Consider the following 14,115-nt stretch of genomic DNA (forward strand, 5'->3'; position numbering starts at 1 on the left):
TAACTATTTTTCCTGTGATGTCTTGATTGGTGCTCATCACAGTCCACACAACTGTTATCAGTATTATGTATGCCTGTATGGAATATTTAATTTTATATATGAATGTTCAGAGAAAAGCCATATGCACAAAACTCCACAAAGAGTGATTGGCAGAGCTGGAGTAGTTTCCTAGACTGCTGCTTCGTCCATCTTTCAGAACTACAACTAATGTCGCCATAGTGTGCTATGATTAATTAAACACTTTCACATTATGGCATATAACTTTTTTCAGTAACAAATTTAGACATGCAGGTATGTGCTGTATAAGAGATTATTATTTTTTTCTCTGGGTTCCAGGAAAATCACATTGGAATTGGCAGATCCCCTTCATTCAGAAGGAGAGTTGTGGTCACTGCACTAATGCTTAGAGAACATCTCCTCAGAAGGGGAAATATATGTAGAGTCAATGGGGCTAGCTTTTCTCAGAATCATGTTATTTTTCCTTCTTAAATCCTTGGCTGATCACTCTTAGAAGACAAGCAACCTGATGTTCTGATGACAGAGGCTGTAATCTGACTTTTTTTTTTTTAGTTTTGAGAACATCAAAAGGAAAACAACCTGTTTACTAAGTCTGGATAGAATGTGAATGAGAAATTCTGGGCCTGAGAGGCAAAGGACAATGAGCTGAAAGTGACCCATCCTGAAAATTGGATGTGTATGAGAAATACAAGGATGGGTCATTAGATCTAGAATTGGTAGAAGCCCAGTTTTGGGTATATTTGGTTGAGCCCAGCTCTAAAGAGACTGGGATTTATTTTTCTCAAAGTAGCACTGCAGCAGTGCTGGGAACCAGAACCGTGAAATCACAGTGGTGGCCCATGGCAACTTTGGCAAAGATTCAAATCCAGCAGAGAAACTATTGGCTTGTGGACTGATCAGGGTTCAGTTTCAATAACCTTGGGTAAGGAAAGATCATTTTATGGGTCTCCAAAGCCCTTGCATTTTTGGTTCTCCAGTTTTCTAGATCTAGAGTTGTTTATTCATGTTTCTCTATCAAGACTCTAATGAATTGGTTCAAGTGATTGTGGGGGCTGACAAGTTTGGGGTTTGTAAGGATGGGCAGCATTTTGGAAGTTCAGGCAAGAGCTGATATGTTAATCTTGAATGATATCAATAGATCAGGATAATTAGGTAGAATATTCAGTTTTCAGTGTTGCAGTCCAGAGGCAGAATTTCTTCCTTTTTTGAAATCTCAGTGGTTGCTCTGAAGTCCTTCAGCTGATTGGAGGAGGCCCACCTGCATAATGGAGAATAACATACTTTATTCAAATCTACTGATTGCAAATGTTTATCAAACCTGATAAATATCTTCATTGCAATGTCTGTGTTAGTATTTGATCCAAAAATTGCGCTCCATAGCTAAGCTATCTTGACACACAAAACTAATTATCGAACACTTGAAAACTGGAAACTATCCTTAGATGTATGTTTGTCACACAGAAAAAAGTAAACATTATATTTTATGTAGATTATATAGTATTATTTTCAGGAAAATGGAGTAGGCTTTATTAATGACTAGCTAGTTACTAAAGACCACTCCCCAAAAGGATTAAAGTAAAGCATTCTAAAACCTGAGTCATCATTTTTGAGAATGATTCCTCAGCATAAAACTGAACAGTATGAAGTTGAGAATTTAATTCAGTTGCATTTCACAATTTAGAAGGAATTGGGTTAAAGTAAGTGGCTAAAGGGGATGGTGAAGAATTTCTGATAATATCACCAAGTTACGACACTCAAAATTAAATATTTTATTTAGATCTTTGGAATATTATCAAGAAATCAACCAATAGCAAATGCTGGCAGGGCTGTGGGGAAAAATGAACACTTCTCCATGGTTGGTAGGAGTGTAGACTGGCACAACTACTGTGGAAATCAGTGTGGAGCTTCCTCAAAAAACTAAAACTAGAAGTTTTATTTGACCCAGCTATTCCCCTTGTGGGTATCTTCCAAAAAGAATTAAAAACATCAAACATTAAAACATTAAAACAACAATGATATATGCACACCAATGTTCATAGCAGCACAGATTGTAAGCCAAATCTTGGAAACAGCCCAGATGCTCATCCAATGATAAATGGATAAAAAACACATGGTTTCTTTATATAATGAAGTACTACTCTGCCACAAAGAAGGATAGACTCGAGACATTTATAGCTAAATGAATGAACATTGAGACCATACTCTTAAGTGAAACATACCAGAAAATTACACAAAGTTTATGCTATTATGGAGAGAAATATTCAAAATCATCTTAATATGTAAGATGTGAAATTGCCACACACAAAAATAATAAAGTACAATAAAGGAATAAAGAGTCTTGGGTAGGAGTAGGTGTTATATGTAAAATGAAACGTCACTAGGAAGAGAGCCATACTGAAAATTTAAGAAAGCGTGTTCCATGAAGAGGAGCAAGTACAAAGACCTAGAGATAGAAGCCTGCTTAACTCTTTCCAGGAAGAGCAGAGTCCAGTGTGGTTATACTGAAGAGAATGTGTAGGATTGAGGAGGGATATGGATGGATGTAGTTTATATAATGAAAAGCCTTGTAGGCCATTGGTAAGAATTTTGGTCTTATTTTAGTGATATAAGAGGACAGCTGCTGATTTGGAACAGAGGAGAGAACTGGTTACAAGTTTCTAGAGGATCTTTTGTGGTTGTCTGGAGAATAGATGTACTTTGGGGCCAAGGAGAACTTGGTAAATGAAAAGATTAAATGAAAAGATTAAATTACAGAAGCCAAATACTTTGCATCAGGACAAATTGAAAAAATGGCTTAAAGGCATCTCAAGAATTGTCCAGATTCCACCTATCACAGGCTCATGGGTTTAAAAAGGAACTGTTGGATGACTTTGTTTTGGGAAGAGAGCCTGAGGATACCCTGCTCATTCAGAGCTGCCTAGGCAAATGTTTGCCCAAGGTCAGTCATCCAGGCATCCAGAAGTCACTGCCAATGTGGTCCCAGGGGACTAGATTACTGTTCAAATTGGTGGTAAACTTTGGTGTCAACCACATGGTGCTGGTTTTTCAGGCATGCAGAATGCCTGGCTAGTGGGGTTTTGGAGATTTTAAAGGAAGGTCTGGGTCACCAGACAATATGCTTCTGAGAGGCCAATGCATGAAGTTGCAAGAGTAAAGCTGAAGGTACTGTGGGGACCCCAGGAAGTCGGAGATGCCAGGATATGAGAATATTAGCTGAGGAAAATCACAGGCAGTGAGGAGAGCCAGCCTCAGGGAAAGGTCCTGTAGGCTGCAATTACCAAGGCCAAAGGGGGAAGACCATCCATATCCTTTGGAGTTAATATCTCTCCACTGTTCGCCAAGCTGCTAGACATGGAGCTACAGGGAGAGTTAATGTCTGCTCTACTGGCTTGCAGTCTTGCTTTGATCTCATTTGTTCCTCTTCCCCCATTCCTTCCTTTTGGAATGGGAATATTCACCCCATGCCATGCGTACTGAAAACGTTTAACTTTTCTTTTAATTTTTACAGCCTCACAGCTAAGGGTTTGCTTTGAGTCTTAGAGGAGACCTTGGACTTGGACTTTTTAGCAATGGTGGAACTATTAAGAATTTGGCAACTCTTGTCCTCAGTTTCTCTTTTCTCTCTCTGGTTGTTGTCTTCCATGGATTGAGCAACTTTCTTCCACCACTCCCATCCACTGTGTTATTTCTGCCTTGGAGTCATTCAATCATGAACTGAACCAACTAAACTCATGAGCAAAAATACACTTCACTTTCTTTAAGAGTGAGTGTCAAGTATTGCATCCAGTGATGGGAAACCTGAGTAAGGCACCCAACTTTCACAAATGACTCTATTCTTTGTCCCCACTTTACAGCTGAATTGGGTGGATCCCGAGGACTTAAGGAACAGTAAAGCCCCAAGATGGAAGAGTATTTTTCTACTGAGCAATCCTCATTAAAAACACGCATGGGAATATCACTTGACCAAAACAGGTGCTGAAAGATGAGATTGTATTTAATGAGGGATTTTTATCTCCTACAACACCACCCTTCCAGTTTTAATAGAGAATACTGGAAGTAGTTGATGGGGGAGGTTGCTGAAAGCAGTTTCTCTGAGTATAAGAGAATGTTTATTATTATTACAAAAGATAAATGGGTAACTCCGTGTGTGCCTCTGTGAATGCATGTGTGTGTGTTAAGTAGTGAAGCAAGGATTTTCAAACATTATAAAACCTTAATTTGTGGGTTTTCTTTTTACTCTGATGGTGATTTCTTTAGATGTGCAAAACCTTTTCAATAAGATGAGGTTCCAGTTGTTGATTCTTTGAAGTATTTCCTGTGCAATTTGCTTTTTGCCCATGAACTCTCTGCTACCTGTATATCTTCAAGATTTTTACTTACTTTATGTTCCAGTAGATTTAGTGTTTCTGTTTTAATATTTATATGTTTGATCCATTTTGACTTGAGTTTGGTGCATGGTGATAGACATCGGTCTAGTTTCAGTGTTTGGCACGTGGTGAGTCAGTTTTTCCAGTGTCATTTATTAAAGAGGCTATCTTTCTTCCAGTGAACTTGTTTGGCCCCTTTGTCAAAGGTAATGCCCCTCAGACAAAGGACTTCTATCTACAACATATAAAGAATTTTAAAAACCAGTCCTCCTAAATTCAAAAACCCAATACAAAAATGGGCATATGAGATGAATATATCTTTCTCAGATGAAGAAATAGAAATTTCAAATAAATACATGAAAAAATGTTCAACATCATTAGCCATTCAAGAAATGCAAATTAAAACAACACTGAGATTCCATTTCCCAGAAAGAATGGTTATTATCAAGAAATCAACAATAAAAAATGCTGGCGAGGCCGTGGGGAAAAAGGAACCCTTCTCCACTGTTGGTGGGAGTGTAGACTAGTGCAAGCACTGTGGTGATCAGTCTGGAGATTCTCCAGCCAAATTAAGATTAGAGGTTGCATTTGACCCAGCTAATCCCCTTCTGGGTATTTTTCCAGATGAATTGAAAGCATCATACCACAGCGATATATGTCTATCCATGTTCATAGCAGTGCAATTTGTAATAGCTAAATCATGGAAACAACCCAAATGCCCATCAACTGAGGAATAGATAAAAAAAGTCCCCCCCAGGGGACTTCTGAAGCTCCTGACGGCAGATATAGCTTTGATGGCCACTTCCTGTTCTGCTCAGAGGAGCTAGTTTTATTTGACCAACCTTCAGATCAGCAAGGTGTGCCCTGTCTTGATCTGCCCTGGCACTACGCTAACAATGGAAATCGTCAGTCTTCCCAGAGCAATAAGACACCATGGTACCCTGACTATGGGCTGGGCGATCTACATACCTGGTAATGCAGCCCATGTGGCTCATTCTGAGCAGATGGCAGTGGCATGATTTCTTGACCCCTGACCTGACAATCTACTTTGAGTTGGTCAGTGAGAGATCATTTTCTACCACCTGGATTTCTCTGCTCAAGAATTTTAAATTTTCCAATATGTATAAAGCACCTACCTAGTTGTCCTCTGCCAATTAGGAACATGAATGTTTGATGAAGAAACAAACTTCAGGGCTGGGGATTTAGCTCAGCTGCACAGCGCCTGCCTGGCAAGTGCAAGGTTGTGAGTTCGATTCCAGGTACCGGAAAAAACCAACCTCCCCACAAGAAAGAAAAGAAACAAACTTCTCTGATGTTGAATTTAGTTATTAAGGTTTATATAAAACATCTGGTGGTTAATCATAGAGGTGGGCAGGCTAAGCTCTTTCTGACTCTGATGCTTGATCTAAAAAGTATGATCAATCATAGCACTTCCATGAAACCCAGTGTATGACATTAACAGAGACGTGATATTTATATTTTTTTGTGGGAGGGATCATTAGTTATAAAGGTCAAACAAGCTGGGATTATTGTGGTCATTATTAACTCCTTAGGAAGAAATTCTTTCTGAGAATGAACCTAACCCAGAGGATTACAGAGCTAAGCAATGACAAAAGTGAGACAGGAAGACATTATTTGAGCACATAGAATTATTTATATCTGAATTCTTAGAAGTTGTAGCTATGTGGGTTATATTTTTTTCAGTTAGAGATAGTTTAATTTTAGTTCCTGTTGCAGCTAAAAGAGCCCTGGCTAGGATATCCATGAGTTGTGTGTAACTTAAGTGCTTTATGAAATTTTAGAGTTCTCTGATTTTTACCCTATGAACATTTGAATTCAATTAGTTGCCATGTGAAAAAGTGGGTAAGTGGTCATAGGGAACTCTGATTTGGTGACCTCAGGTTTTATTTCATGAATCTCTTTCAATTTCTAAATCCTTGAAGGGCCTGCTTCAGTAGTAACTTGATATTGTGTCTTAATAGTTTGAAGAGAACAGAACACTCCTATCCTTCCTTAAAATGATCTGAGCCATATTACCACTTGCCATTTTCCTCTAAGCTTGCTTTCTCTTTCTGTCAAGCCCTAGAAGCAGCAATAAATTAAACTAAGCATCAATAAACACATTTTCCCTCAACTTATGTTTCTAGTTGCCAGAAGTCATTTCTCTGTGGTTGACAGAAAGCAGGCATGATTCCAGCATGAAATACACTGTATAGTTATTGATTTTCCTGTGATAATAGAAACAGAAATTTGTTAAAATATCACCTTCTATTGGGACCTAAGCCTTGTTTGCAAAGATTACCTTACCTTCAGGAGAATTCGGTTGAATACCCATGCCAATTAAAGTTAAAATCCTATACCTGAATTGGAGTATACAATTCTTCACAACCTGACCTGCACCTTTCTTTCCAACTTCATTTTTGTCTCTGTCTTTTAGTTAGATTGAATTGCTCGTTTCCAGAACACACAGCTTGCACTCCCACTTCTTTGTTTTTATTCATGGTATTTCTTTTGCCTGTGGTACCTTTTCTGTGGTTCACCTCCATGGATCCATAATTCATCCTGCTAAGTCGGGTTGGACTGCCACCTTTGGTACAAGGCTTACATTGATAATTACAGTTGGAGTGAATCTCTTTCTGATTACAACTTGGCAGCACTGTCTGTACGCTCCTCTTTTGTCAACTACTACACTCACCACAGCATTGACACTTTACCTCAACAGCTCCCGCAGCCACCCATCCTGACCAGCTGTCACCATGTTACTTTCCTTCCTTCTCAGTAAGAAAACTGTCAGGAATCAGAGCCAGAATTCAACTCTAAGATGTCTCCAGAGCTAGAAGGTTTAACCTTTGTGCTTTACTACTTTTTCCTATGGCAAGTAGTTTGATAATGTTTAATACAGTGCATCTTCAAAGTTTGGGTTATAAATTCTGTAAAGGCAGGGAATTAATTTAATTCATGTTTATAAGCCTTATGTATACTCAGTGTAGGACTAGACAACTAGTATACCCTTAATAAGTATTTGGATGAATGAATTAATAAATGATGATATGTATCCAGCAATGAAATTGTTTTCAGGAATTGTAAAATTATGAATCATTGGCTTTAGAATGCCAGAAACAGTTGAAGATTCTCTTTTCTAATTATATGTGATATGAGTTTAAAAATCCAATGAGTTTTAATTGGTGGTTGGGAAAAAATCTCAGGAGCATAATGGATACAAGAGGAAAGATAGAGCGAGAATAATAGTTGAAACTGAATCCATAATCTCAATATGTAGTTAATTGAATTATTACACCATAATTAGAATTAATGTGTAAGAAGAGGACATTGTGATTTAATGGACTGTCACAGATATATATCTGGATGTTCTGGCTCCGGACAAACAGCTCTTTCACTTTTTCCTCAAAGCTGCTGACCAAATAGATCAGTAATTCTTAACCTAATTTTATGGCATGACAAGTACATTCACTGACCCCCAAGTGAACAGTGTTCAGTGGAAAGATCGTAATTCCACATTTCCTCTGCTCAGCAAAGTATATCAGAAAGCTAGCAGTAAGAGTGATAATATTTTAATTCTATTCAAATTCAGGGAGAAATCTTGGGAAGAGTTTACAAATCTTGGGAGATGGTGAATTTAGGTGTTTGTGAAGTTCTCATTCAAAAACAAAATCATCTACTTGTACATTACTTTAGAGTTTCTTTACAGCTAGGAAAACACTCAGCTTGCTCTCCTGCCTCATGTTATAGTTGAGAATTGGAAGCAGAGAAAAGTCACATGATTTCAACCTCTAAGGTCACATTATACACAATGAGGTTATATGACCTTCCAGTAAGACATGACAGTGTCTATGTTGGGCTTCTGCTAAAACCATTTTAAAGCCCAGGGATAATCTGCTGTGTTCTAAGAAGCTGGCAAGCAAAGTGGTGCTGCTGCCCAAAAGCTTGGTGCATTTCTGTTGGTTGACACTAACTCTTAGATTTTGGACGACTTTTCCTCAACGATGGAATTTAATCAAGGGAGAGCAGCACACAGACTAAAGACCTAAAGACATGAAAATTTGTATTGTATTAAATTACTGTGTCATTTCACCTAGAGTTTCATCCTAAAATAGATGTCAAGGCTTGGTTAGTAATTTCAGAATAATTGATTCCTATTAGTGGTGAAATAAAACAGATTCTAAACACTCTATGGTTGAAAGCTGGGCTTTATAAGTCTTGATTTTTCATATTACTAGAACAGTTAAACACAATGGGGGCTAACACTTGTTAAAATCAGACTGTAAGATTAAGTCTTCCATTGGAGCATGAAATATGTAATTCTTTCAACAATACCAGGAGGCAAGTATTTCTGTTGACACTTTGGAGATGGAGAAGTGGAAGCTCCATAGTAATTTCCCAAATTGCCATATCTCACAAGTACATTGGATGAAAGTGAGGGTCTGAATGGGAAGCATAAAAAGGAAGAAATTCTGCCTTTCTGGAAGGGCTAAGAGATCCCAGGTGTCAGTAAGAAGGTACTTCTGCAACGGAGAATGGATTTCAAAGTCAGACAGACCCATGTTAGAATCACTTATGACCTGTGTGACCTTTGAGAACATAATTCAAATATTTATTACAGTACTTGGTATACATTATATAATAATAAATGACATCAGTAATAAACACTGTAATTATTTTTACTACCTCAAAGAGCTAAGACACAATCCTGTGACTGTTTGGTTCTAAAACCTGCACATTTTTTGAATTATATATATACTCCCACATAGGTTCTCCCTATAAATTTATCGCAGCTCTATTCTCAATGAATGTATCTAGGTCTGTAACCCCAATAGAGTAGAGTGCTAGAGGTCAGAATATGATTTCCCTCACTACCAATAGTTTTTAATAGTGTGGTGAGGAGTGAATCCTATTGATTCCTGTAAAGACTGTATTTTAAAAAGTGGATCTCAGTTAGGGACTTGAAAGATGTCTCTTTGTTTATCTTTCTGCTTTCACTATTGTAGGTAGTTGTAAGTCCGTAGCAAGATACATTAATGAATGAATTTGCAGGAGCTTATTGTGCCGCTGATTTTTTTGCTTCCTGTTGAGAAGTTTGCAGTTCCATATTTGTCTCTGTGAGTAGTAAAACTTTCATACTTTCGCTTACAATCTTTTGAGCTTTTTGAGGTGAACATCCATTGGGTTTATAGGCTATGGAGACCTATGATTTGAGTCTTCCATAAAGCAAAGCTAATTTCCTTTTCAAATTGATACTGGGTGGTGTGCACTTAGATTTAGTAGGGTGGAGTCCTTACTTGTATTCTATATTTGATTCTATCCAAAAAAATTCTCAAACCTGGAGATAGTGGAGAACTTTAAGATTCTATGTTTAATTTTGGGCTAATGGTGATTGGAATAATTGCTTGGAGGAAAATAAACAAGATTATTGTATAGTGATGAAGAGGCGAGGCTTTAGAATCAGACAGACCTAAACTCTAATTCCGACTCTGCTACTTAGAAGCTAGGTCACCTTGAGAAATTAAGTTAACCCATGGGAATGTCAGTTTTCTCCTCTGCAAATGGAAATAAAGTGGTATCAAGTTAGCATGAAGATTCAATGAAAAATTACTTGTAAAATGCTTCTATAATGCACAGCAGAAGATAGCTTCTCTGTAATTAGAAGCTATTGTTATTATGAGTTAAAGAGAAGATTATGTGCAAATTACAATTCAGTATACATAACCCCTCTAAAATGAATGAAGTCCCATCTGTAAGGATAAAAGTTGGGCCTTCAAGCAAGTGCTAGATTAGTTTGTCTTAGCCTAAGCCTGTAGAAGCTTTTGGCCTTGGGAGTGTTTTCATAGATAGTGCAACTAACCTTACTGTTTGTTGGGACTAAGAGGTTTTCTGAATGTGGGACTTCTAATGCCAACATGGTTAAAGGTTTGAGATGAATATACTATTTATCATAGATGCTTTTCAACTTTGCTGGGTTTTGCTATCTTGCCTTTTCTATACTGTAGTTCTATCACCCAACTTCAGAATTTTCCTTGGCATTAAGGCAAGGCAACTTCTTTTCCCCTCTTTATTTGATTTTTGAAATACTAACTGGTTGCTTCAGAATTTACCCAGAAGTGTTCTGGTATCTAATTATAATCACACGCATTTAAATGTACATATGTGACTAACTGCTACTATTATCCTTGTTGATGCTCAAGGTTTCATCTTTGGCCAGTAGTAAATTTTCTAGTTTGGTTCCTTAGCCCTTCTGACATTATCCTTGCATTCTGACCATTTCCAATTACAAGATGGAGAATTTATGCCTGGCTGCTCTCAGGATCCCTGCTTCTTGGAAAACAGTTGGATAGTATGATAGGTCATTACCACTGATTGATTTGTTGTTTCTAGGCCTTTACAGGGGCCCAGGGAATATAAATTTTTAATTTGTAGAGAAAAAAATATTTCATAGGCTTATCCTAATTCTTTCAACTTGCATTTAAAATTAGAGTGGTTTTATTTAATCTTACCAATTTTATATCTGTACAATTTCATCCTTGATGAAAATCCAGATACTTAGTGACAACACTGTAACAACTAGTGTACTTTATCCCACACTACACACAGATCATCCTCAGAATGCCAATTCCAGCACTATGCCAATAACATGATAAATACAAACAATTTGAAATGATTCTATTCTTTGCTTATATCTCACTAAGAATCAACAGTTAAGTTATGATGGTTTCAAGTACATTAAATTATTCCTCTTTGGTAATTTTTCCATCCTTCACTTCCCTCCCCATTCCTTCCAACTCTTGGTCTCCTTTCCATTGGCAAAGGCTCCATTTTTATCATTGTTTAAAGAATTAAGATGTGTTATGTATGTGTACCATCTTCGCATGATAGCTGTGATTTTATGTACTGTAGACACATACTAATAAAAATGTTAAACAATAAGAATTCCATAATCAAGTCTTGTTTCTTCCATCCTCTTCCTTTTCTCTTTTGCAGATCTCTTAAAAAGTGTGTTTAAAAATTTTTGAATGTAGACATGCACATACACATGTGAGCCTGCAATTATGTGAAGTGTTTTATGATACAATTTTTAAATATACCGAATCTCTCTTATTGTATGGTTTCTCTTTACTTTTGGAAAGTTTGTATTTTTGTTCCGGTGGAAACTTTTATACTAATAACTTTCTGTAGTACTCTTTGTCCTTTCTCTTCTTGGTCTGCTTTTATTGGCCCTCAACTAGAAACAATACTGAAATTAGCTAGTATCCCTTCCTTTCCACACTCTGCCTATGTCGAGTATTGTTTAGAAGTAGTAATTGTTCATTTCTAGTTAGCATGTGAGAGATTATTAATGGCCTCAATCTATTTTTCAAATACTCTCTGTGTTCCATGTCAGGTTTTGGCTTTATCTACACTGCAAGAGCCTATATCCAATGTCGGTCTCCTTTACGATCAACCTTGAAACTTAGTTTTACAGCTAAATATATATTTATGCTTATCTTTAGAGTTCATGTCCACTTCTTTGCAATCATTTTGATGTCTGAATATCAGTCTCTCAGAATTTCTTGAGGAAATATTTGCAGAAATATTATAAGAATTACAAATCCATAGGATTCTGTATCTTCATGCTTGAATTATTTTACCATATATAAAATACAATTATTACTGAAAGTCTTACCTTCACTAGGTCTTGTCATCTGACAACCGTGCCATTGGGAAATGTAATGACTTCCTGATTCTTGGCCCAGTGTAGGTGATGCACCCCTCCCTGGAGACCTGTAGGGTCTACTTTTTATTACTAATGTTCTAGAATTTCACACTGAGGGTGTGCCCTGGTGTAGGTCTTTTGTTATTTGTTATCCTGAGCACTCAGAGTGGGTATCCTTTCAACATAGAAACTTGTCTTCTTCCTAAGGGTGTGTGTGTGTGTGTGTGTGTGTGTGTGTGTGTGTGTGTGTGTGTGTGTAATGGAGAGATTGATTCTTACAAATGCTGACATTTGCACAATCTTCTTACACAATCTTCTTGTTTTCTGTGACATCACTTGTATCTGGTCATTCTAAGCCTTAAGACTTTGTATGTTTCAGTGAAAAATTAACCTTTTAATATCTACTTTTCATTCTTCATCCTTTTAAACTGTGATAGTTCTCCTGCTCCTACTGCCTCTTGTTCTTTATGCTTTCAGACATTATGAACATACAGTTTTTGATTCGTTTACTATCATTTCAAGGGTTATGGGAGAGGGGATAGCTAACAGTATGTGGTCAATCCTCCATCCCTTGTTGGAAGACTTGGGGTTCTTTGGATTTATTTTGAAAGCCACAGGGAGCCAAACTCTTGATTGATTTTTATAGGGATGAAATCATTTTCAGTTACATCAGCTGTAATCTGGAAGAAAAAGCAAACAGAGTACAACTTTTTATCAATTGTTAGAATATAGATGTGAGTTGGATTTCAGAAAAAGTGAGGGAGAGGGCAGGAGGGATTGTAAATATGATTGTAGGAAATGATGTGTGGTGACGGCCTCACTGGGGGAAATTAAGTCTCTACTGTACTGTCAGGCAGCAGTTTCCCACCACTGTCTAAAAACCAAGCTTGTTTCTTAATTTGGATTTAGTGTGTTGGCTATTTATGTCAGGTACATAGCAATTGATGGTTCCATTGTAGAATATGGATTGCATTTAATGACTATGAATGTGTAGTCTCTGGCTCCATGGGAAAATAAATAAGGGTAATTCAGTTCAGTCTTGTTCTATTGTGTCCCCGGTGGTTTTCCACTTTCACAGCCTGTGGAGTTACTTTAGGGAGTAGATTTCATAAAGTGCAATGCAACAGACTCTTTCTCCTGTCTTTGTTCTTTGCCTTCTCCACTCCTCTCTGATAAAACTGCATCAAGGCTTGGTGTTGAGTGAAGCGTATTGAGGCAGGGATGGAGCAGTGATGGGAGCCTGTTTTGCTTGAATAACAATTTTCATGTTTGGCTTTTTTCCAGTTAAGCACTCCACATCGGAGGGCATAGGCTTTTTATCCATGGCAACTAGGAATTCTTACAGCATGAGAGCCCATGTATTTTGGAGCTGAGTAAAAGAGGCTTGGGGTGCATGGTATATGTAAGAATAATTTAAGGTTGGTAGACCTTTAATGGGGATTTATTTTTTCACTATATAACAATTAATGTTAAGCAGATGGGTTTTGCTATTTTCAAATTGTTACTGATCTAGGCTTTTGGTGGCATGTGCTTTGTAGAGAGAGTTTAAGCTTTTGATAGAGGTTGATTCTTCAGTAGTTCGGCTTCTGATGAAGATTTTAGTAAATATATTAAAAGGTTAAATATAAACTCATAATGATAAAGAGAATAAAGTGTTATGACAGTGAAACAATAGCCCTGAAATAAATGTCACAAGGCAGAAGACTAGAAGGCAGAAGGGGCAGGTGGGAACCATAGCTGCAGTGCACACAGAAGGAAAAGTGGGTGCAAAAAGAGCCAATTTTTCACTGAAACCTGGAAAGTCTGAAGGTTTACAGTCGCCAGATACAAATGGTCTTACTAGAGTCATAGGTCTGGAAGAAAGTTTGGTTAAATGTCAGCGTTTGAAATAGCCAATTTCCTCTCACTCCCCAGCCTTTGTACATGGACTTACACGTACCAAGATGTATCCTACCAATATATTAGGTAATTTAGTCCTTATGAGAAAGTTTACCATCATTATCAATTCAATTTTACATATGAGGG

At 37.4% G+C, this 14,115-nt stretch overlaps 1 long non-coding RNA gene across 1 annotated transcript; it reads right to left on the bottom strand.

Moving 5' to 3' along the window:
* Positions 1–995: 995 nt before the first annotated feature.
* On the bottom strand, positions 996–12,155 carry LOC102028099. Its single transcript, XR_260851.1, has 2 exons — positions 12,061–12,155; positions 996–1,276 (listed from the first exon to the last, which is right to left on the bottom strand). It is a non-coding gene; the product is annotated as an uncharacterized LOC102028099 (long non-coding RNA).
* Positions 12,156–14,115: the final 1,960 nt, after the last annotated feature.

Source organism: Chinchilla lanigera, unplaced genomic scaffold, assembly GCF_000276665.1.
Source record: "Chinchilla lanigera isolate Chin_1 unplaced genomic scaffold, ChiLan1.0 scaffold00021, whole genome shotgun sequence".
Classification (NCBI taxonomy): domain Eukaryota; kingdom Metazoa; phylum Chordata; class Mammalia; order Rodentia; family Chinchillidae; genus Chinchilla; species Chinchilla lanigera.